This window comes from Mauremys mutica, chromosome 12, assembly GCF_020497125.1.
Source record: "Mauremys mutica isolate MM-2020 ecotype Southern chromosome 12, ASM2049712v1, whole genome shotgun sequence".
Taxonomy (NCBI): domain Eukaryota; kingdom Metazoa; phylum Chordata; order Testudines; family Geoemydidae; genus Mauremys; species Mauremys mutica.
In genome coordinates, this window is record NC_059083.1 from 41,843,857 (window position 1) to 41,865,439 (window position 21,583).

At 47.8% G+C, this 21,583-nt stretch overlaps 1 protein-coding gene and 1 long non-coding RNA gene across 2 annotated transcripts in view; both read right to left on the reverse strand.

The window, feature by feature from the left end:
- LOC123345053 (zinc finger protein 883-like) overlaps positions 1-21,583 on the reverse strand; it is a 902,586-nt gene that overhangs the window by 686,701 nt on the left and 194,302 nt on the right. The window lies entirely within an intron of this gene.
- LOC123345084 lies at positions 4,397-16,966 on the reverse strand. The gene is made up of 4 exons (XR_006572708.1): positions 16,627-16,966; positions 13,895-14,058; positions 6,737-6,850; positions 4,397-5,470 (listed from the first exon to the last, which is right to left on the reverse strand). It is a non-coding gene; the product is annotated as an uncharacterized LOC123345084 (long non-coding RNA).

Below are 21,583 nucleotides of genomic sequence, written 5' to 3' on the forward strand. Positions count from 1 at the left end.
TGGACAATGATCCCACACTTTCACAGGCCTTGGGTGGCAGGCCAGTCCTCGCCCACAGACAACCTGCCAACCTGAAGCATATTCTCACCAGTAACTGCACACCGCACCATAGTAACTCTAGCTCAGGAACCAATCCATGCAACAAACCTCGATGCCATCTCTGCCCACATATCTACACCAGCGACACCATCACAGAACCTAACCAGATAAGCCACACCATCACCGGTTCATTCACCTGCACGTCCACCAATGTAATATATGCCATCATATGCCAGCAATGCCCCTCTGCTATGTACATCGGCCAAACTGGACAGTCTCTACGGAAAAGGATAAATGGACACAAATCAGATATTAGGAATGGCAATATACAAAAACCTGTAGGAGAACACTTCAACCTCCCTGGCCACACAATAGCAGATCTTAAGGTGACCATCCTGCAGCAAAAAAACTTCAGGACCAGACTTCAAAGAGAAACTGCTGAGCTTCAGTTCATCTGCAAATTTGACACCATCAGCTCAGGATTAAACAAAGACTGTGAATGGCTTGCCAACTACAGAACCAGTTTCTCCTCCCTTGGTTTTCACACCTCAACTGCTAGAACAGGGCCTCATCCTCCCTGATTGAACTAACCTCATTATCTCTAGCTTGCTTCTTGCTTGCATATATATACTTGCCCCTGGAAATTTCCACTACTTGCATCTGACAAAGTGGGTATTCACCCACGAAAGCTCATGCTGCAAAATGTCTGTTAGTCTATAAGGTGCCACAGGATTCTTTGCTACTATACAGCTTGTTTTCCAGTCCTTTAATCATTCTCTGAACACAATAGTGTCCAGCAATGATCATGCCACAGCCAAATACAGAGGTAACATAACCTCCCTATTCTTTCTGGATATTCCTGTTTATGCATCCAAGGATTGCATTGCCCTTTTGGCCACAGCATTGCCCTGGGAGCTCAGGTTCAGCTGATTATCCTCCAGTCCCACAAGTCTTTTTTTAGAGGCCCTGCTTCGCACGATAGAGTGCCCAATCCTGCAAGTGTGGCCTATATTCTTTGTTTCTAGATTCATAATTCTGCATTTGACCATATTAAACCATAAATTGTTTGCTTGTACTGAGATCACCAAGCAACTCAGACTGCTCTGTCAGCAACCTGTTCCCTTTGTGATTTCCCCACCCCCCAACACACACACACACAGTGCAATCTGCAAGCTTTATGGGTGATACTTTTCGCTTTTCTTCCAGCTCACTGATAAAAATGTGAAATAGTGTAAGGCCACGAACTGATCCCTGCAGGGTCCCACTATACACATACCCACTCAGGGAAGGTTCCTCATTTACAATTCTGAGACCTGTCCATTAGCCAGTTTTTAATCCATTTGTTTTGTGCCATACTGTTTTGTTTTAATCATTCCAGTTTCTCTTGCAAAGTAAGCCTGGGTGTGAATTTAAAGGACAAGCAGGATTTCACATTAACTCCCCATGTAGTTAACAATGAAATTGTCAACACAGAGAGCTATTATAGAGTAACTATTCCTGCCTATTTCACCCATGAACAAGCCCTTAGTTTATATTAGTGCAGCCTCTTTGTAATCTGTAGCAACAGTGTAAACTAAGCCAGAGAAATGTGATGCACGGCTCCCAGCAGCCTCTCTTTGGCTAGGTTCCCATGTCCCTTTTATTGTCAGGATTCTCCAGACAACCCCAGTCCCCCTGGACTCCCACCTCCAGGCTCCTTATATCTTTTTCTTCCCACCACAATCTCAAGGCTCCCCTTAAGGAGCCCTCAGCCTGGCTGGAAGGAAGGTCCTGCATGGTGAGGTTTTTCATCACACTCCTGGGAGTGCCCAAGACTAGTGTAGATCCAGAACTGGAGAGGTGTGGGATGAGAGATGTGACTGGGTGAAAGGGTAGAGCTCTTTCCCCTTGACATGAAAAGTTAGAGGGACAGTAGAACAGGTGGGAATAGAACCTAGGAGTCCTGCCTCCCAGTCACCCCCTGGCTGCCTGAGAATGAAGTTACTTGTCTCCCATCCATGCTGAAGCATGGTTGCCTCAGCTAGAGCCTGACTGAATGTCACATACACCCTGCAAAGATCAAGGAGATGCTCCTTTGTCCCCCTACAAAACCCCTGATCAGTCCCTTCACACACACAGAGTAAGGAGGCAGCTGCCTTTGCAGTTCCCAAGTGTAGACCCATGCACGACCTGAGTGGATCCAGCAGGAGGAACTCAAGGGCTGGGGGCCTGCACTGAATGCCTAGAGGTCTCCGCCCTCCTTGGTCCTGCCACAAGGGAACAAAGAGCAGTAGGATGTGAAAACTGGGGTGCAAACAGGACCAAGAACTGGAATTTGAGGGGGGGACACAGTAGGGGAGGGGAAGGCTATGAGAAGAGGCTGCAGCAGCCAAGGTAGGAGGTGGCCAAGATGTAGAGGAGCATTTTAGGCCCAGAGGTGTGTGTGTCTGAGATTGTGGGGGGAGGGGGGAGTATAGGCAGAATGAAAGAAAAGTCAGCATGTGAGGGGAAAAAAAAGAGCTGGGTGTCACTGTAATGAAAGCAGCAGAGTATACAAGTGAAGAGGAGGACTGGTGGGTGGCAGTAGTGGGAGGGGAAAGAGGAAAAATCAGACTGCAAAGAGTTTCTAAATATGCAAATTTTATTAATCACAAGAGGCATGATGAAAAGTGACCTCAGGACAGATCTGGAAGAGGGAACAAAGGGTTCCCCTGAAAGAGGCTCTGTACAGCAAAGAAACAATAACCTCGTTCATCACATTCCATGACCAGCATGTTCTCACAGCCACAGCTTCTCTGCAGCCTAGTCAGCAAAAGCTGTAGTCCTCCCCGAGGGCACTGAGAAGTTCTGAGGGGCAGTGACTGTGACCAACAGCCATTCTGAACGTAGATATTCAGAGGAATCAGAATAATTGCTCTTATTGAAATAACTTTGGTATTTCCTCATATAAATATAAGCCAAAGTCCTCCCCTCCCACCCTCTGCACATTTCATTTGTTGCAAATTCCACAGTACACACAGAAAAGGACTTTAAAGTTGATCTCTAATTTCTCTGGAAGATTCCCAGTTAGGTAGAGCCCCAGGTTATTCATTAGTTACCCCTTTAGTTCACTGTGCTCTGATGTGGTCTCAACTGAACATCAGAAACAGCAAACTGGCTAAGGCTGCGACTCTGAATTCGGAGAGAAGAGTTTATTTGACAGCTTCAGGGATTGTCCAATCACTGCAGACTAACTGCAGTCCCTGCGCTGCCTGGCACAAGATACCTTCCCTTGTTCTCTTCATGCCACCCACAGCTCCTCTGTGCAGTAATGAGCTATAACCAACTAGCGCAGTGTTTTCAAGTTTCAGCCCCTTATCACTGGCTGATTCAAATCCCTCTGCCCACCCACCATCTTCCTTTTGCTCAAAAACATTGTTTCCTCTACACTTCATCCATACACCACTTGGAAGTGACAGGAGGAGAACGACCTGGGTGTATCGGTTGATCACAGCATGACTATGACCCATCTATGTGACGTGGAAAAGGCTAATGCAGTCCTAGGATGCTTCAGGTGAGATTTCCAGTAGAGGCAGGGAAGCATTCGTACCCTTATACAAAAGACACTGGTGAGACCTCATCTGGAACACTGTGCGCTATTCTGGTCTCCCATGTTTAACAAAGATGGATTCAAACTGGAGCAGGTGCAGATAAGGGCGGCTAGGATGATCTGAGGAACGGAAAAACCTACCTTATGAGAAAAGATTCAGAAAGCTTGGCTTGTTTAGCCTAACCCAATGAAGGCTGAGGGGAGACATGATTGCTCTCTATAAATACATCAGAGGACTAAACACCAGGGAGGGAGGGGAGTTATTTAAGTTAAGTGCCAATGTGGACAGAAGAACAAATAGATATAAACTGGCCCTCAACAAGTTTAGGCTTGAAATTAGATGAAGGCTTCTAACCACTAGAGGAGTAAAGTTCTCAAACAGCCTTCCAAGTGGGGGTAAAAAACCTAACTGGCTTCAAGACTGAGCTTGATAAGTTTATGGAGGGGATGGTATAATGAGCCTGCCTACAATGGTTTGTCACCGATCTGTGACTGCTAGCAGCAAGCATCTCCAACAGGCGATGATAGGACCCTAGATGGGGAGGACGGACTTACTATAGAGAATTCTTCCTCAGGTGTCTGGTGGGTGGGTCTTACCTACATGCTCAGGGTCAAACTGATTGCCCTATTTAGGGTCAGAAAGGAATTTTCTCCCCAGGCCAGATTGGCAGAGACCCTGGGAAGGTTTTAACTTCCTCTGCAGCATGGGGCATGGGTCACTTGCAGATTTAAACTAGTGTAAATGGTGGAGTCTCTGTAACTTGAAAGACTTTAAAGCATGATTTGAGGACTGCAGTAACTCAGCCAGAGGTTAGGGGACTGTTAGAAGGGTGGTTCTGTGGCCTGCAATATGCAGGAGGTCAGACTAAGTGATCATGATGGTCCCTTCTGACCTTAAAGTCTAGGAGTCTTAGTCCCCAGCATTTGAACTCCCTGGTTTCCTCCCAAAGTCTACAAGGGAAGGGCCTCTGGGACACCCACCCCACCAGAAATAGCGCCAATAAGGGGGAAGGGGGCAGCCCAAGACCCAGCAGAGAGGTCTCTGGGGTGAGAAAGGTGGCTTAGTTCAAGGAATTGGTTAGTGGAAAGGGATTTGAGTCCAGGGAGGGGAGTTGCTAAGGGAGCTAGGTTCTTCTTTCCTCTACCCCACCCTGGCTGGCACCTGGCAGTGCAGCAATGCAGAAAAACTGATCAGGGCTTCTTCTCCTCTGCTTGGGGTTTGCTACTGGAGGCAGAGCCAGAGATTCACTGAGCAGACCAGAGGCACCTGCAGCTGCCCCCTGACGCCAGAGAGAGGTAGCTGGATACTCAAGGAACTGGGAAATGCAGTATTTGCACTAGCCAACAGAGGGAATTTAGAGAATTTATTCCTATGGCGTCTCTGATGTCCAACAAGGCGCGTGCTGCTATTGAAGCTTTTCTCACATTCGTCGCACTTGAAGGGTCTCTGTCCGGTGTGGATCCTCTCGTGTACAATCAGGTGCGAGCTCTGACCGAAGCTTTTTCCGCAGATGGGGCATTCATAGGGTCTCTCCCCTGTGTGGGTTCTCTGGTGTCTAGTGAGGTGTGAGTTGCAGCTGAAGATTTTCCCGCAGTACTGGCATATTTTCTGCATCTCTCCAGTCTGCTGGACCATGGTTTTCTGGATGTCTCTGGAAACACCCTCATGGGGAGCGGATTTGCTCTGTCCCTTCTCTGAGTACTTTTTCTTCTGGTCCTTTGATCCAAGCTGACTCCCACCAGCTTCTCCCTGTGCAGGAGCATCCCCTATGGATCTTCCCAATAGCATCCCATGCAACTCCACTTGTTTAGGAGCTTTCTGTGAGGGATTCTCCTCCTTGTTCTCACTCATCATCCAGTCACCTGCTGGGACAGGGAGAGAATCCAGACATGAGTCATTTCCTATGCTGGGGAAAGGGTGAAACAAACCTAAATAGCTGTTGGGAGATTTGCATCCTAATATTTCAATCTCACTAAACCCATCCCCCAATGAGATGGAAAAATGGGACCAATTCTGCATCTGCATCCCATGAGAACATTCAGCTGGAAGTGAGCAACTGCCAGGTGTCTTCCACCCTTAGCAAGTTTGCAGATGACACTAAACTGGGAGGAGTGGTTGATACGCTGGAGGGTAGGGATAGGATACAGAGGGACCTAGACACATTAGAGGATTGGGCCAAAAGAAATATGATGAGGTTCAACAAGGACAAGTGCAGAGTCCTGCACTTAGGACGGAAGAATCCCATGCACTGCTACAGACTAGGGACCGAAAGGCTGGGCAGCAGTTCTGCAGAAGAGGACCTAGGGGTTACGGTGGACGAAAAGCTGAATATGAGTCAACAGTGTGCCCTTGTTGCCAAGAAGGCTAATGGCATTTTGGGTTGTATAAGAAGGGGCATTTCCAGCAGATCGAGGGATGTGATCATTCCCCTCTACTCAGCACTGGTGAGGCCTCATCTGGAGTACTGTGTCCAGTTTTGGGCCCCACACTACAAGAAGGATGTGGATAAATTGGAGAGAGTCCAGCGGAGGGCAACAAAAATGATTAGGGGGCTGGAGCACATGACTTATGAGGAGAGGCTGAGGGAACTGGGATTGTTTAGCCTGCAGAAGAGAAGAATGAGGAGGGATTTGATAGCTGCTTTCAACTACCTGAAAGGGGGTTCCAAAGAGGATGGATCTAGACTGTTCTCAGTGGTAGAAGATGATAGAACAAGGAGTAATGGTCTCAAGTTGCAGAGGGGGAGGTTTAGGCTGGATATTAGGAAAAACTTTTTCACTAGTAGCGTGGTGAAGAACTGGAATGGGTTACCTAGGGAGGTAGTGGAATCTCCTTCCTTAGAGGTTTTTAAGGTCAGGCTTGAAAAAGCCCTGGCTGGGATGATTTAGTTGGGTTTGGTCCTGCTTTGAGCAGGGGGTTGGACTAGATGACCTCCTGAGGTCCCTTCCAACCCTGAGATTCTATGATTCTATGGGGGAAAGCCATGTGATATGTCTGCCATGAGGATACAACATCTGCTGGGCATAGTCTTGACCAGGGTGAGATAAGGGGAAAACTAGGGGCGCTCCCGGGGCCTCTGTTGGAATCCCAGATGGATGCTTTATAAGTCAGTTTAGCCAAATCCTCACCTGTGCGGGCACCTTTTAGGATCCTGCTTTCCTCAGAGTCCTGGAGATCTGGGACCCATGGCTCTTCCCCTTGTTCCAGCTGTGAGATCACATCAGGTTTGGAGATCAGAAATCCTGCTCCAGGGAAGACAGGGTGAATTATCAATGTGGGTAACAAAGATTCAAATGTACATTCTAGCCCATTCAAAACAGTAAAATCCTTCTGACGTCCCTCCAAGCCACTGGACGCCCAGTTAAATCCTCCTCCATTAGCAATCCCTACTTTGAGCAAGTACAGCCAAATCTCTGGAAGAGGGGGTTCCTATTTAATAGTCTACCAACCAGGACAGAATCCCTTCCAGAGTTCCCCTCCACTATAACCTGGCCTTACCCATCTCCTTATGGCTGTGGACAAACCATGGGCCTTGCAGGGGGTGGGGAGGAAGAGGGAGAGAGAAAAGAAGAGTTCCAAAGGTGGAGGGTTCCACCAGAGAATGCCCTGCCAGCAGCTCTTTCTCTTGTACAAATGGGGCTCCAGTTTAGGCACCCCACTGCCTGCAATCCTGGTGCTATAGCCCAGGGAAAGCTCCTCTCTTAGGGAGGCAGGTCCCAGGCCATCTCTGCTCAGATCAAGCCTTCAAGCCAGACACGCATCAAGAGAGGTTCACAAAATACTGAGAAGGCAGCTTTATGTCCCAGAAAGAGGAGATTCCAGCCACAGGGGAAGGCAGCCTGTAGCCATTTCTGACTGACAGATGGGCTCAGACATGGTGAGAAGGTCCTGACTTCCCTAGGACTAAGGAGCATGAGCTAGTGGGACTCAGCACAGTAAGGAAGAGAAGGGAGCAGAATGCAACCGTTTAGGGGGATTAGATGTCAGAAAAAGCACATTTGTGGAATTCAGATGTCCAGTGAGTGCAGAGGCAGTTCTGGAGAAAGCTGGGGCATTAGTCTTGCTCCCCAATGACAGCCTCTAAATATTAAGGTCTTGCAACCTTAACTACAGTCTTGCTGCTGCATCAGAATTTTCTGTTTGACAGGGTCTGTACCTCAGTGTTGCATCTTTTTTGCAAGTATGAATTTGAACAATTCATGTATGGAACCGTCTCCACTGTGTATTTTGTATCTGCATGTTGGAGGAGGGGTGGGGTGAAATGAACGAAATTTGGGAGAGCTGGAACACCAGAAAAGCCCGTGTTCCCCAGTGCACATTTGCTGCCCAAGTCACTAGGACCCTAGTTGTCATGACAACAGCTGCCATGGCAAACTGTTACCTCTGATGACCATAACTTCATTAAAAAGAAGGGTCCCAGGAGAAGCTGTAATGAAAGCACACTAGCTCTGGATGAGTTCCTGCCATGTCACCTGGGGTAAGTTACACTGTTTTTCCAAAGGGTAATTGTTGGTTACTTTCCTCAACAAAAGAGTTCCATGAAAGTAAGATACAAAAATTACTGCTCTTTTTCATGTACATTGTTCACATCAATGGTTCTCAACCTATTTACCACTGTGGGCCACATGTGTGACTCCTTAGGTGTTACATGGGCCACATCCACACAAATATACACCTGCGCCCCCGTCATGGCCCTGAGGATGTCACATGGTCTGCAGCTGCATGCTAATTGGGCCACAGGTTGAGAAGCACCGGTTTACATGCTTTTACCAACTGGGGCGGGGGGGAGGATGTGGCTTTCTGAATAGAATATCAGGGCTGAATAGTCACCTCTTAACTTTCTACTCTCTTACAGACAGGGGTTCCTACTCAGTTTTCTGTTTTTGTTTTGAGGCAAGTCATTTAGACGTTGCAGTAAAATATTATATTTTATATATAATCTATAGAGCTCCACAAAGATAATAGTAATGAATGTACACATTTATTGGCATTTAAATTGTACATAAGTAGACTTGGCTGAATTTGATTTTTTTTTAAAATATAACTTCAAAGGATAATATCGCTGTTTATTTTTTAAGCATATATTTTTCAATTTATCCACTTAAATTTTCACAGTTGCCAGAAATTGTGTGGGCAACAGACAAATGACAATAAATATAAAGCTTTAACTTTTTGAATCTCCATAACTGTTAACACACACACACACACACACACACAGTTATGTGTCAAAATATACAAACACTAAAATTCTCAAGCAGCACTCTTACTTTGCCAATCTCCCATTGATTTTTTTTTTGGTCAGTATGTGTACAGTGAAAACATTTGCCAGCATTTACTGGTACAAATCTCATCCTTCCAAGCCTACTCTTTTAAAAAAATCTAAGTATTTTTTAATTTTCTTAAGTTTAAGATTAGTGAAGGCTGCTCACATCAATAAATTAAAGCATAAAAATTTAGGAAATACAGAAATGAAGGATTCAGAGAATCAAAAAGTTGCAAAGTCAAGCACTCTCAAGTCAGGAAGTGCCAAGAATGAGCAATGCCCATGCAACCTTAATTTGCCCCCGCCCTTGTGCATTATGATAATATAGGACCATGTAACTAAAGAGACTAATTTATTTACCCAGGTCCATTTGGTGCACAGGCCACTTCTTCCCTACAAAACTGAGATTCATTCCCAGAGCAGGAGTGTTGTCTGCCTCATTTACTGCAGAATGCTAGAAGATTTGATGTGAATGAGGCAGAGGATTGCAGAAGAGGATGGATGGTTTTGTGATTAGGGTGGTCAAATACCACCTGGAGATGTGGAGTTCTATCCCTGCTTCTGCCACAAAGTGTGTGTGTTGCTGGGCAAGTCACTTCCAGATCTTTTCACTTTTGCCTGTTAAAGGCTGTACCATAATGCACAAACAGAAGGGGCCTGCATTAAGTGGTCCGAATGAACATTGCCCAGGCATTTCCTAACATCAGAGTGTTTGACTTCGCAACTTTGTGATTCCTAACTTTGTATTTCCTAAATCGTTTCGTTAACGATGGAAGCAACCTTAACTAATGTTGTGCTAAGTTATTTGCGATGTATTGTAGTAATGTTCCAGAGCCCCAAGTCAGAGAGGAAGGCCCCTTTGCCACAAGCACTGCACAGGTTAACATGACCTGTGATGGGGGAGGTGCTCCTGGCATGTGCAGCATGGGAGCAGGTGTTGGGACCCTGCATGGAGCCACTGGCTGAACCCTCTCACTCACCAGGGCTGGGGCAGCTTGGTAGTGGGAGTGGCCTCTGGGGAGAGAGAACTGGGAGGCAGAGGGTCCTGGAGAGAAGCACTGGGAATGCCCAAGCTGTGGGGGAAGCTCAGGCTAAGGTTTGTGTGTTAGAAATAAAGCCAAACCCAGGAGAGATGAGCGATCTTAGATGCTGGACTCAGACTTAGCTGAGGACAGTTTGGGACTCACCCTGGCTACACAGCCAAAAGGATTAAAGGAACCTAGGAGGGATTTTATATCAAGTTACTGGGGGAAAAGATGCCCTAGTGGGGGAGGACAAGTCAGAAGGGGAGGAAATTGATACCACAGATTGCCGAGAGGCTGAACTGCTTTAAAGAAATTTGTTTCCAACCAGAGAAATCAAGATGGGGAGCATGAAGAATTGGTGAGAAAGGAAGAACCTGGAGAAATCCTGTGGCATGATGATGCACCAGGAGGGGGAAAAACAAACAGTCTCAGCAGGGGCAGAAGCCCCAACCCTCCATACATTTAGAACTTAGGTCTGGGTGCTGAAATCGACACAACCCTGCCTTCCTCCAAGGTGGAGGGACAGGATGAGACCCAAGGAGGCTTTTCAATCTTCAATCCCCATTAATCCACAGAAGGGTGTGTAGGGGACACCCCCCGCTCATATGGGTTCTGGAGCTGATCACACTGACACCTAAGGAACTAGAGAATGCCCCCCCCCGGCTCCAAGCAGAAGTCAGCCTGAGTGCTTCAGAGAGACCTACGAGGAGAGGCTGAGGGAATTGGGATTGTTCAGTCTGCCAGGGCTGCCAAGAGGATTCAGGGGGCCTGGGGTCTTCGGCAGCGGGGCCCCCCCCCACCGAATTGCCACCAAAGACCGGGCACTTCGGCAGCAGGTCCAGGGGTGGAAGGACCCCCTGCCGTGGGTCTTCGGGGCACTTCAGCGGCGGGTCCCGGAGCGGAAGGACCCCCCCGCTGCTGAACTGCTGCCGAAGACCCAGAGCAAGTGAAGGACCCCGCTCCAGGGGCCCCAAAAAACTCTTGTGGGGGTCCCTGCGGGGCCCAGGGCAAATTGCCACACTTGCCGCCCCCCCCCCACCCTCTGGGCAGCCCTGCAGTCTGCAGAAGAGAAGAAGGGGGGGGGAGGGAGATTTGATAGCTGCTTTCAACTACCTGAAAGGAGGTTCTAAAGAGGATGGATCTAGACTGTTCTCAGTGGTACTAGAAGAAAGAACAAGGAGTAATGGTCTCAAGTTGCAGTGGGGGAAGTTTAGGTTGGCTAGTAGGAAAAACTTTTTCACTAGGAGGGTGGTGAAGCACTGGAATGGGTTACCTAGGGAGGTGGTGGAATCTCCTTCCTTAGAGGTTTTTAAGTTCAGGCTTGACAAAGCCCTGGCTGGGATAATTTAGTTGGGAATTTGTTCTGCTTTGAGAAGGAGGTTGGACTAGATGACCTCCTGAGGTCCCTTCCAACCCTGATATTCTATGATTCTATGACCCCCTCAGCCCCCAAGCTTCTGACACCCAAGGGGATGGAAATCCTTACCCAGCGAGGTCACATTCTCATAGTTCTCCTGCATGACATCCCTGTAGAAGGCTCGCTGAGTGGGATCCAGCAGAGCCCATTCCTCCTCAGTGAAATACACAGCCACATCCTCGAAGGTCACCGGCATCTATATCAACAACAACAATCCCCCGCTTAAAACCTGCTGTTTCAGCAACAACCTCAACTCAGTCACAGGCAGGGCTGGAAAAAAAAAATCCCCCTCGGCCCCAAAGAGCAGGACACTTTCCCTGGCAAGCAAGGGGAACTTCTGCAAAATTAAAAGCTCTTATCATAAAGGACAAGAAGTTCCTGGCCTGTCTGGCTCAGAGGATGAATTCAAATGGGGCACAGATGCTGCCCCGTTTCCTCCCGATAGGCAGTTTTGGCCCCTTTGTGCTGCTCAGCACTTCCCCCATAGCAGCAGAACAAAACCTCATCCATTTCAGAGTCATTCTACAGAGCCTGGGAGCAGCTAAGAAACTCACCAGCATCACATGAATTTCTGTCTGCTCCTGCTATTCTGTTTAATACATTAGATGCATCCTTCTAGTGGCTGGTCCACAAGAAGGTAATAGTCTACTACTGCCACTAACTAGTGGCAGACCCATGAGAAGTTAGCAGACTATTACTGTCCCAGCAAATGGTATTCCTTCTTTAGCTTGTGTGGTAGAAGTCCATGCTGTGGTTTCCAGACCCACATGCATACTAGCGAAAAGGTGGATCTGAAAGTAGCACAAGAACATAAGAAGGGCCGTACTGGGTCAGACCAAAAGTCCATCTAGCCCAGTATCGTGTCTACCGACAGTGGCCAATGCCAGGTGCCTCAGAGGAAATTAAGAGAACAGGTAAGCATCCAGTGATCCAGTCACTGTTGCCTATTCCCAGCTTCTGGCAAACCGAGGCTAGGGACACTTGAAAGCATGGTTCTGCATCCCTGCCCATCCTGGCTAATAGCCTTTGATGGACCTATCCTCCATGGACTTATCTAGTTATTTTTTAACCCTGTTATAGTCTTCACAAAATCCTCTGGCAAAGAGTTCCAGAGACTGACTGCGTTGTGTGGAAAAAAAAAATACTTCCTTGTGTGTTTTAAACCTGTTGCCTATTAATTTAATTTTGTGACCCTTAGTTCTTGTGTTATGAAGAGTAAACAACATTTCCTAATTTACTTTCTTTGCACCAGTCATAATTTTATAGGCCTCTATCATATCCCCACTTAGTTGTCTCTTTTCCAAGCTGAAAAGTCCCAGTCTTATTAATCTCTCCTCATATGGCAGCTGTTCCATACCCCTAATCATTTTTGTTGCCCTTTCCTGAACCTTTTCCAATTCCAATATATCTTTTTTGAGATGGGGCGACCACATCCACATGCAGCATTCAAGATGTGGATGTACCATGGATTTATATAGAGGGAATATGATATTTTTGGTCTTACTATCTACCCCTTTCTTAATTATTCCCAACATTCTGTTCACCTTTTTGACTGCCACTGCACATTGAGTGGATGTTTTCAGAGAATCATAGAATATCAGGGTTGGAAGGAACTTCAGGAGATCATCTAGTCCAACCCCCTGCTCAAATCAGGACCAATCCCCAAACAGATTTTTACCCAGGTTCTCTAAATGGTCCCCCTCAAGGATTGAACTCACAACCCTAGGTTTAGCAGGCCAACACTCAAACCACTGAGCTATCCCTCCCAATGACTAGCCACACTGACTCCAAGATCTGTCTTGAGTGGTTTACCATCTAATTTAGACCCCCATCATTTTATATGAATAGTTGGGATTATGTTTTCCAATGTGCATTACCAACGTATTTAGTGTAATTAAAAATCTTGTTAAAGCCCCTTCAAGCCCACAGTGTGTGGAGCTGGAGCTGCCAATATTGCTATCCCAGTGCAGCTGATCTTCCCTAGCACAGAGAAAAGTTTCAGAGAACCAGGAATTTTCCCCTGGGCAGCAGCACAAATTTTTGCAGCACTCCAAAAGCTTAAAAAAAAAAAAGGAATGCTCTTCCAACCAGTCTGGAGGATAAAAAAAAAAAAATGATTCAGCCTTCTCCTTAAGGGTGCCGCGCTGCCTTCCCCAGTCTGCCGAGAGGCAGCCACTCTGCTGGTCAATTCCAGGCTGCTCTTCAGAGCTCTGTGGGCCTTTGTGAAACTGATCAGAAACTCACTCTCTCCTGCTGCCCCCCACTGTGAAACTGAGGGTGGGGGCAACAGGAAGCTCCTGGGGAGCAGCGTAACAGAGATCCTCACACAGACTGCTTCGGACCTTATCACATTGCAACTAGATAGAGACAGACAAGAGATGGAGCCCCTAAGCACAGTCCATGGACAGCATCCCAGTAAGAATTCCAGCAACCTCAGTGGGCAGAGTCGATGTTCCCCCTCAGTTTTAAGAAGTGCCAGCAGATTTTTCACCCCCTGTCCACACCTCCTACTCCCTCCCTCTGTGTATTTCCTGCCCCTCTCCAGGACAAGCCCTTCAGCAGCTCCCTGGAAATCCCCTACCTCAATGAGCTGTGCTGCATCCTGCACCAGCTGTGTGGAAGCCATTTCCCTGCCCCGTCTCCTGATCTGGAACGAAATGTGGATGCAATTCTGCAGCCGGTCAGGGTGAGAAGGACGATGGGGCAGGATCCATAAGGGGTGTTAGTCCATTTCGGTTTGTTTTCCTTAACCAAAAGAAGGATAAGAGGAGATATGATTGTACTCTTCAAATATATCAGAGGGATACATACCAGGGAAGGAGAGGAATTATTTCAGCTCAGTGCTAATGTGGACACGAGGACAAACGGATATAAATTGTCAGTCAGGAAATTTAGGCTTGAAATTAGACGAAGGTTTCTAACCAGAATTGCACTCCTCTGATGGAACAGCCTACCGAGGGAAACAGTGGGGGCAAAGGACCTCCATGACTTTAAGATTAAGCTGGATAAGTTTATGGAGGGGATGGTATGATAGGATAACGGGTTTAGTTAATAGGTCAATAACGTGCCACACTGGTAATTAGTACAAAGGGTCAATGTTGGGATATTGTTAGCCTTTTCCAGAGGGTCTGGCTGGAGAGTCTTGCCCACATGCTCGGGGTTCAGCTGATCGCCATATCTGGGGTCGGGAAGGAATTTTCCTCCAGGGTAGATTGGCAGTGGCCCTGGAGGTTTTTCGCCTTCCTCCGAAGCATGGGGCAGGGGTCGCTTGCTGGTGGATTATCTGCTACTTGAAGTCTTTAAATCATGATTTGGAGCATTCAACAGCAGAGTCAAGGGAGTGAATTAGTTCAGGAGTGGGTGGATCGGCTTATGTAGCCTGCATCTTGCAGGAGGTCAGACTAGATGATCATAATGGTCCCTTCTGATCTTGAATTCTATGATTTCACACCCTAATTCCCCCCAGGCTCTTTCCCTGCAGGCAGACGCTCTGGACTCTGAAATGTTGGGAAAAAGGTCACTTCATTACAGCGCAGACCTGGCCCTTCCCACAGGACTAAACCCACCAGGACATTTTCAAACCCTCCCAGTAACAAAAACATCTCTGAAGCAAACTCTAGGAAAGAGCAGAATCAAAGGAGACATTTTGGGGGATCCCCCAACACTGTCCCCAGGGCAGGACATTTCCCCCAGCAGCGCGGGGACCAGGCAGAGGCAGGAACTGGCTTTTCCCCTCTCTGCTGCTCAATGTCAGTTAAGTTTCCTCCAAACCCAGAAGTTCCTGCAGTTTCAAGAAGCGAACAGATGTTGTTATAAAATCCTCTCAGGATTTGGTTCACATTTGAGGAGCTGTGATTAAAGCAAAGGAGTGCTAGGTGGATGGAGGACCTAGAGGATTTTTTAAATTTCTATACCCCCAGAATAGAAAGCCATCACCTTCCTACTTCAGAGACAGTCCTAGTGGGAAGTAACCCTCCCAAAGGATGTTTACCCAGAGCTTTTGGGACTCCACGGGGTGAAAGCCTCCATGGGAACCAGAGAGGTGTTGTGATAAATGAGCCTACACATTTACCCTAATTGTGAGCTCACCTGTAAAAAGGGAGTGAAAGTTAATGAACCATGACAGTGAGCAACAACAAATATTAATGGGAAAAGGTGCAAAAGGGAGCCAGACAGAGACCGCATTAGTCCAGAGAACAAAAAAGGCCTCCTGATATTACTCAAGGACTGTATTAAGATCATGCTTGGTAAACAAGAAAAGTGAGAGACCAGAAATAAATGAACCAAAATTGGTGTTGAAAAGTAGGCCCACCCGGCAGATAAAATAGCGAGCAGATGGGCTAGTCTATCCGTCATCCCCTTTGGGGGTCCATAAAAGAAAAGGCTCTGGGGAGAAGTGCAAGCGCAACCATGGCTGACTGAAAGAAGAGGCTGGAGCAAGGGACACCATTGTGTCTCCTGGGATCCACCATTACATCCCTGGGCCATCCCCATGAGTCTAAGATGTCCTGACCAGGTCAAGAGGGAGACCTAGATGACATTGGTGCTGCCTAAATCCCAAACCTTTCCCCCTCCCCCAGCATAATATTTTTTTAAGCTAAGAAAATATGAGTGTGTTGGAGAAACACTGATATTTTGAAGCACAAATATCCCCCCAAAACCTGAATGTTCAGGAGCCACTTGCTAGAGCCACCAAATCAGATTACAAAAACACCCAGGGCCCCAATCCTTCCCACAGATCCGCATGGATCTTTTCAGGGGGTGTCACGATATTCACGAGAAAGGGGGGGTCAAATGGAAACATTCACACAATGACCCCAAGTGGCTTAAGACCCGGCCCGTCTGATGGATCAAACACGTTCCAGTCAGAATTTTAATACAGGGGAGACTTTTCCCCATCATCGTGCAGTTTGAAGGGACCCCTCAGCAAGGAATAAATCCCAGTGCTCCTCCCTCTGTTTTCCCCCTCCCTGCGCACAAATGATGCAATCAGATGTCACACACTTTTCCACCCCTATTTTTTAACTCTTCTTCCTGACAACTCCACCCCAATAGAGAAAAAAGGGGGAGACATTTGGGGCCCTGTTCATGGCCCCCCAATCCCTTTCCTCTCCCCTCTAATGCCTCCTTGGCCTGCCTCCCCGGAGCGGCAAACAGGCAGCAGCTGAATTGCTGTTAACTCAGCTCCCAGCGCCCCGTGCAATGACAAGGGGGCAGAGTCCCAGGGGCTCCGAAATCTGAGCCTCCCTGGGCCGGTGGTGCAGAGTCACTTTCCTGCCCGGCCCCAGCCCTTCCCCGGGTCTCTCCCCTCACCTGCAGGCTCCGGCTCCGGGGCTGGTGTCGGCAGAGCGCGGGGCTGGCTCCAGCCACCGCAGAAAGTCCCCCTAGCCGGCGGGAATCAGCAGCGGCTCAGCCCGGGCTCCCCCCGGCTCACAATGGAGGCAGAGCAGCAGCGTCTGACCCAGGAAGTTCACCAGCCAGCAAACAAACCAGGGATGGTTCCCTGCCTGCCCCCACATGTAGCACAATAAGCAGGGCCCTCTTGTGGTAGCGACCAGTGAAATGAACAAGCTAGCGGCAGCCCCTCCCCGGGCTGGCCCGCCCAGGCATTGCACTGGTTTTAATTGACGGGTTGTCTGCATGAGAAATCAGGCCAGATTAGCTAACGGTGTGAACGTAAAGCGCGTTAAACCCCTGTCTCTGGGTGAACGCCGATTCCCTCCTTCACTTCCCATACAGCCCTCTCCCTAATCTGTTTAGATCAGTGCAATCCCCTTTGGTGGACACTCCTACATTGGGCTGGTGACAAACGGGATTCGAGCTCCCTGGGGCCACGTCCCTTTTCTTTTCAGGATTCCTCAGCCAACCCCTGGTCCGTCCCCCCAGAATCCTGCCTCCCGGAGTCTACTTATAGCCACCCCCTCCTAGGGCAAGATTGGGGAGGCCAATGTTAATAGTGTCAGGCTCTCCTGTCTCTTTAAGGCTCCCACTCAGACAGGAACCCAGCTGGCAGGAAGACCCTCCAAGGGGAGATATTTTCATCACATTTGTGGAAGTGTCCAAGACTTATGCCAGTGTAAATGCTGAGCTGGAGGGGTTTGGGGTTTGCAGGGGTTGATCTGGGGTGAAAGACATGTCTGGCTGAGGGGAGACTACTGGTGGGGGGAGAAGCGGGGCAGTAGAGCTTTTCCTGCTTGAAACAGAGAAATAATGTATAGGTTTTTCTGGTCTTTTCCCCCTCTCTCCTTTTCTACAAGTTTTAAACCAAAAATACACAGAAACAATCATCCCCTTAGGAAGGGGAATGATGTGAAATGTTTAGAGAGGAAAACTGTCCCCGAGTGAGCAAGGGACCAAGTTACAGAGGGGCCAGTGGTGCAGGTGGAAAGAGAACCCGGGAGTTCTGATTCCCAGCCCTGCCCCAACCCACTAGAGTCCATTGCCCCTCCCGGAGCTGGACATAGAACCCAGGAGTCCAGACTCCCAGCCAGCCAGCCAGCCCCTCCCTTTTAATTACTAACCAGTCCTGCTCCACCCCTCACTGCCTGGGAGCAGAGAGCCTGAGCCACCAGATGTCACAAACTCCCTGCCAGAGGCCCTGGGACAAGATCCAATTCCCAGTGAGGCGATGCCCCCCTCCATGTCGCACTGTAACTCCCTTCCCTGCATCACCCTCAGCTCAGAGGACTCTTTGTGTATGACAGAGGAGCCAGCAAGATGTGCTAACCTGCCCCAAGGGCCTGGAGTATTTCAGTGGCCGGGGTGTGGGCGCAGTGGCCTCTGCTTGATTTGCTCCCAGCTTCCTCCCCCATCTCCTCTTTTGGCCAGGGAGACTCTGAATGGGGACAAGACCCTGCCCCCCATGCCTCAGCTTTGTGGGGACAGTCAGTCAGTGGAGGGTAGTTAGAATCATAGAATCTCAGGGTTGGAAGGGACCTCAGGAGATCATCTAGTCCAACCCCCTGCTCAAAGCAGGACCAATCCCCAACTAAATCATCCCAGTCAGGGCTTGTCAAGCCTGACCTTAAAAACCTGTAAAGAAGGAGATTCCACCACTTTCCTAGGTAACCTATTCCAGTGCTTCACCACCCTCCTAGTGAAAAAGTTTTTCCCAATATCCAACCTAAACCTCCCCCACTGCAAATTGAGACCATTACTCCTTGTTCTGTCATCTGGTACCACTGAGAACAGTCTAGATCCATCCTCTTTGGAACCCCCTTTCAGGTAGTTGAAGGCAGCTATCAAATCCCCCCTCATTCCTCTCTTCTGCAGACTAAACAATCCCAGTTCCCTGAGCCTCTCCTCATAAGTCATGTGCTCCAGCCCCCTAATCATTTTTGTCACCTTCTGCTGCACTCTTTCCAATTTTTCCACATCATTCTTGTAGTGTGGGGCCCAAAACTGGACACTACTCCAGATGAGGCCTCACCAATGTCGAACAGAGGGGAATGATCACGTCCCTCGATCTGCTGGTAATGCCCCTACTTATACAGCCCAAAATGCCATTAGCCTTCTTGGCAACAAGGGCACACTGTTGACTCATATCCAGCCTCTCATCCACTGTAACCTCTAGGTCCTTTTCTGCAGAACTGCTGCTGAGCCAATTGGTCCCTAGTCTGTAGCAGTGCATGGGATTCTTCCGTCCTAAGTGCAGGACTTTGCACTTGTCCTTGTTGAACCTCATCAGATTTCTTTTGGCCCAATCCTCTAATTTGTCTACATAAGAACGGCCGTACCGGGTCAGACCAAAGGTCCATCTAGCCCAGTATCCTGTCTACCGACAGTGGCCAATGCCCAGTGCCCCAGAGGGAGTGAACCTAACAGGCAATGATCAAGTGATCTCTCTCCTGCCATCCATCTCCATCATCTGACAAACAGAGGCTAGGGACACCATTCCTTACCCATCCTGGCTAATAGCCATTTATGGACTTAATCACCATGAATTTATCCAGTTCTCTTTTAAATGCTGTTATAGTCCTAGCCTTCACAACCTCCTCAGGTAAGGAGTTCCACAAGTTGACTGTGCACTGCGTGAAGAAGAACTTCCTTTTACTTGTTTTAAACCTGCTGCCTATTAATTTCATTTGGTGACCCCTAGTTCTTGTATTATGGGAATAAGTAAATAACTTTTCCTTATCCACTTTCTACACATCACTCAGGATTTTATATACATTTATCATATCCCCCTTAGTCTCCTCTTTTCCAAGCTGAAGAGTCCTAACCTCTTTAATCTCTCCTCGTATGGGACCCTCTCCAAACCCCTAATCATTTTAGTTGCCCTTTTCTGAACCTTTTCTAGTGCCAGTATATCTTTTTTGAGGTGAGGAGACCACATCTGTACACAGTATTCGAGATGTGGGCGTACCATGGATTTATATAAGGGCAATAATATATTCTCAGTCTTATTCTCTATCCCCTTTTTAATGATTCCTAACATCCTGTTTGCTTTTTTGACCGCCTCTGCACACTGTGTGGACATCTTCAGAGAACTATCCACGATGACTCCAAGGTCTTTTTCCTGACTCGTAGGTAATTTAGCTCCCATCATATTGTATGTATAGTTGGGGTTATTTTTTCCAATGTGCATTACTTTACATTTATCCACATTAAATTTCATTTGCCATTTTGTTGCCCAATCACTAAGTTTTGTGAGATCTTTTTGAAGTTCTTCACAGTCTGCTTTGGTCTTAACAATCTTGAGCAGTTTAGTATCATCTGCAAACTTTGCCACCTCTCTGTTTACCCCTTTCTCCAGATCATTTATGAATACATTGAATAGGATTGGTCCTAAGACTGACCATTGGGGAACACCACTAGTTACCCCTCTCCATTCTGAGAATTTACCATTAATTCCTACCCTTTGTTTCCTCTCTTTTAACCAGTTCTCAGTCCATGAAAGGACCTTCCCTTTTATCCCATGACAGCTTAATTTACATAACAGCCTTTGGTGAGAGACCTTGTCAAAGGCTTTCTGGAAATCTAAGTCTAGGTCCCTCTGTATCCTATCCCTACCCTCCAGCGTATCTACCACTCCTCCCAGTTTAGTGTCATCTGCAAACTTGCTGAGGGTGCAGTCCACACCATCCTCCAGATCACTAATGAAGGTATTGAACAAAACTGGCCCCAGGTCCGACCCTTGGGGTACTCTGCTTGATATCGACTGCCAACTAGACATGGAGCCTGTTGAGCCTGACGATCTAGCCAGCTTTCTATCCACCTTATAGTCCATTAATCCAGCCCATACTTCTTTAACTTTCTGGCAAGAATACTGTGGGAGACTGCTTTCCTAAAGTCGAAGAATAACACGTCCACTGCTTTCCCCTCATCCATAGAGCCAGTTATCTCATCATAGAAGGCAGGTTAGTCAGGCATGACTTGCCCTTGGTGAATCCATGCTCACTGTTCCTGATCACTTTCCTCTCCTCTAAGGCTTCTGAATTGATTCCTTGAGGACCTGCGCCATGATTTTTGCACGGAGTTGTTTGGGAGCTTGTTTTTTGGAGATGCTAAAAGAAGGACCGTGAAGAGGCTGGATCCCAATCTTCTGTCTACTATTGGTCAATTCAACCTCAGTCCTCCATTTTGGATTTCTAGCTAAACCTACTTTAAATTATCATTAAGTACTACTTATAAAAAGTCTTAAATCTTAAACTAACTACACTTGTATGCATACCTAAGTATTATGGTACTGTCACCACCTTTGTTATGCTAATTTGTGTGAGGACTTGGCTACACTGGAGAGTTGCAGTGCTGGTGGTGGGTTTACAGCACTGCAACTTACACACCGTCCACACTTGCAAGGCACATACAGTGCTGCATCTCCCTGGCTGCAGCGCTGGCTGTACTCCTGCTCTGCCTCGGGTATAACTATTGCAGCGCTGGTGATGCAGCGCTGCTCCGCCAGTGTGGCCACCAAAAGTGCTGTAACTGGCCTCCAGCAGAATTTTCCCACAATGCTTTTAACTAAAGAACTCTGTTTTGTTATGATGCCTCTCTTTGTTTTGTTGTGAACTTGGGGCTCCCGAAGCTGCTTATCTAAAAAACAAACACAGCTCCTGTTTGCTGTGAATGAGGCAGGCAGGGGGATGAATGTCTACAGCTAGTGTTTGCTTTAGGAGAGAAACAGCATTGGCGGGGAGGGGGAGGGGGAAAGGGAGTCCTTCGGAGTAGCTGCTTATCTGGTCTGCAGGCTATTTGCATTTAAGAGTGAATGAGGCATAGGGGAAATGGTCAGAATTGTTGTGTGTGTGTGTGTGGTTTATTCCAATGG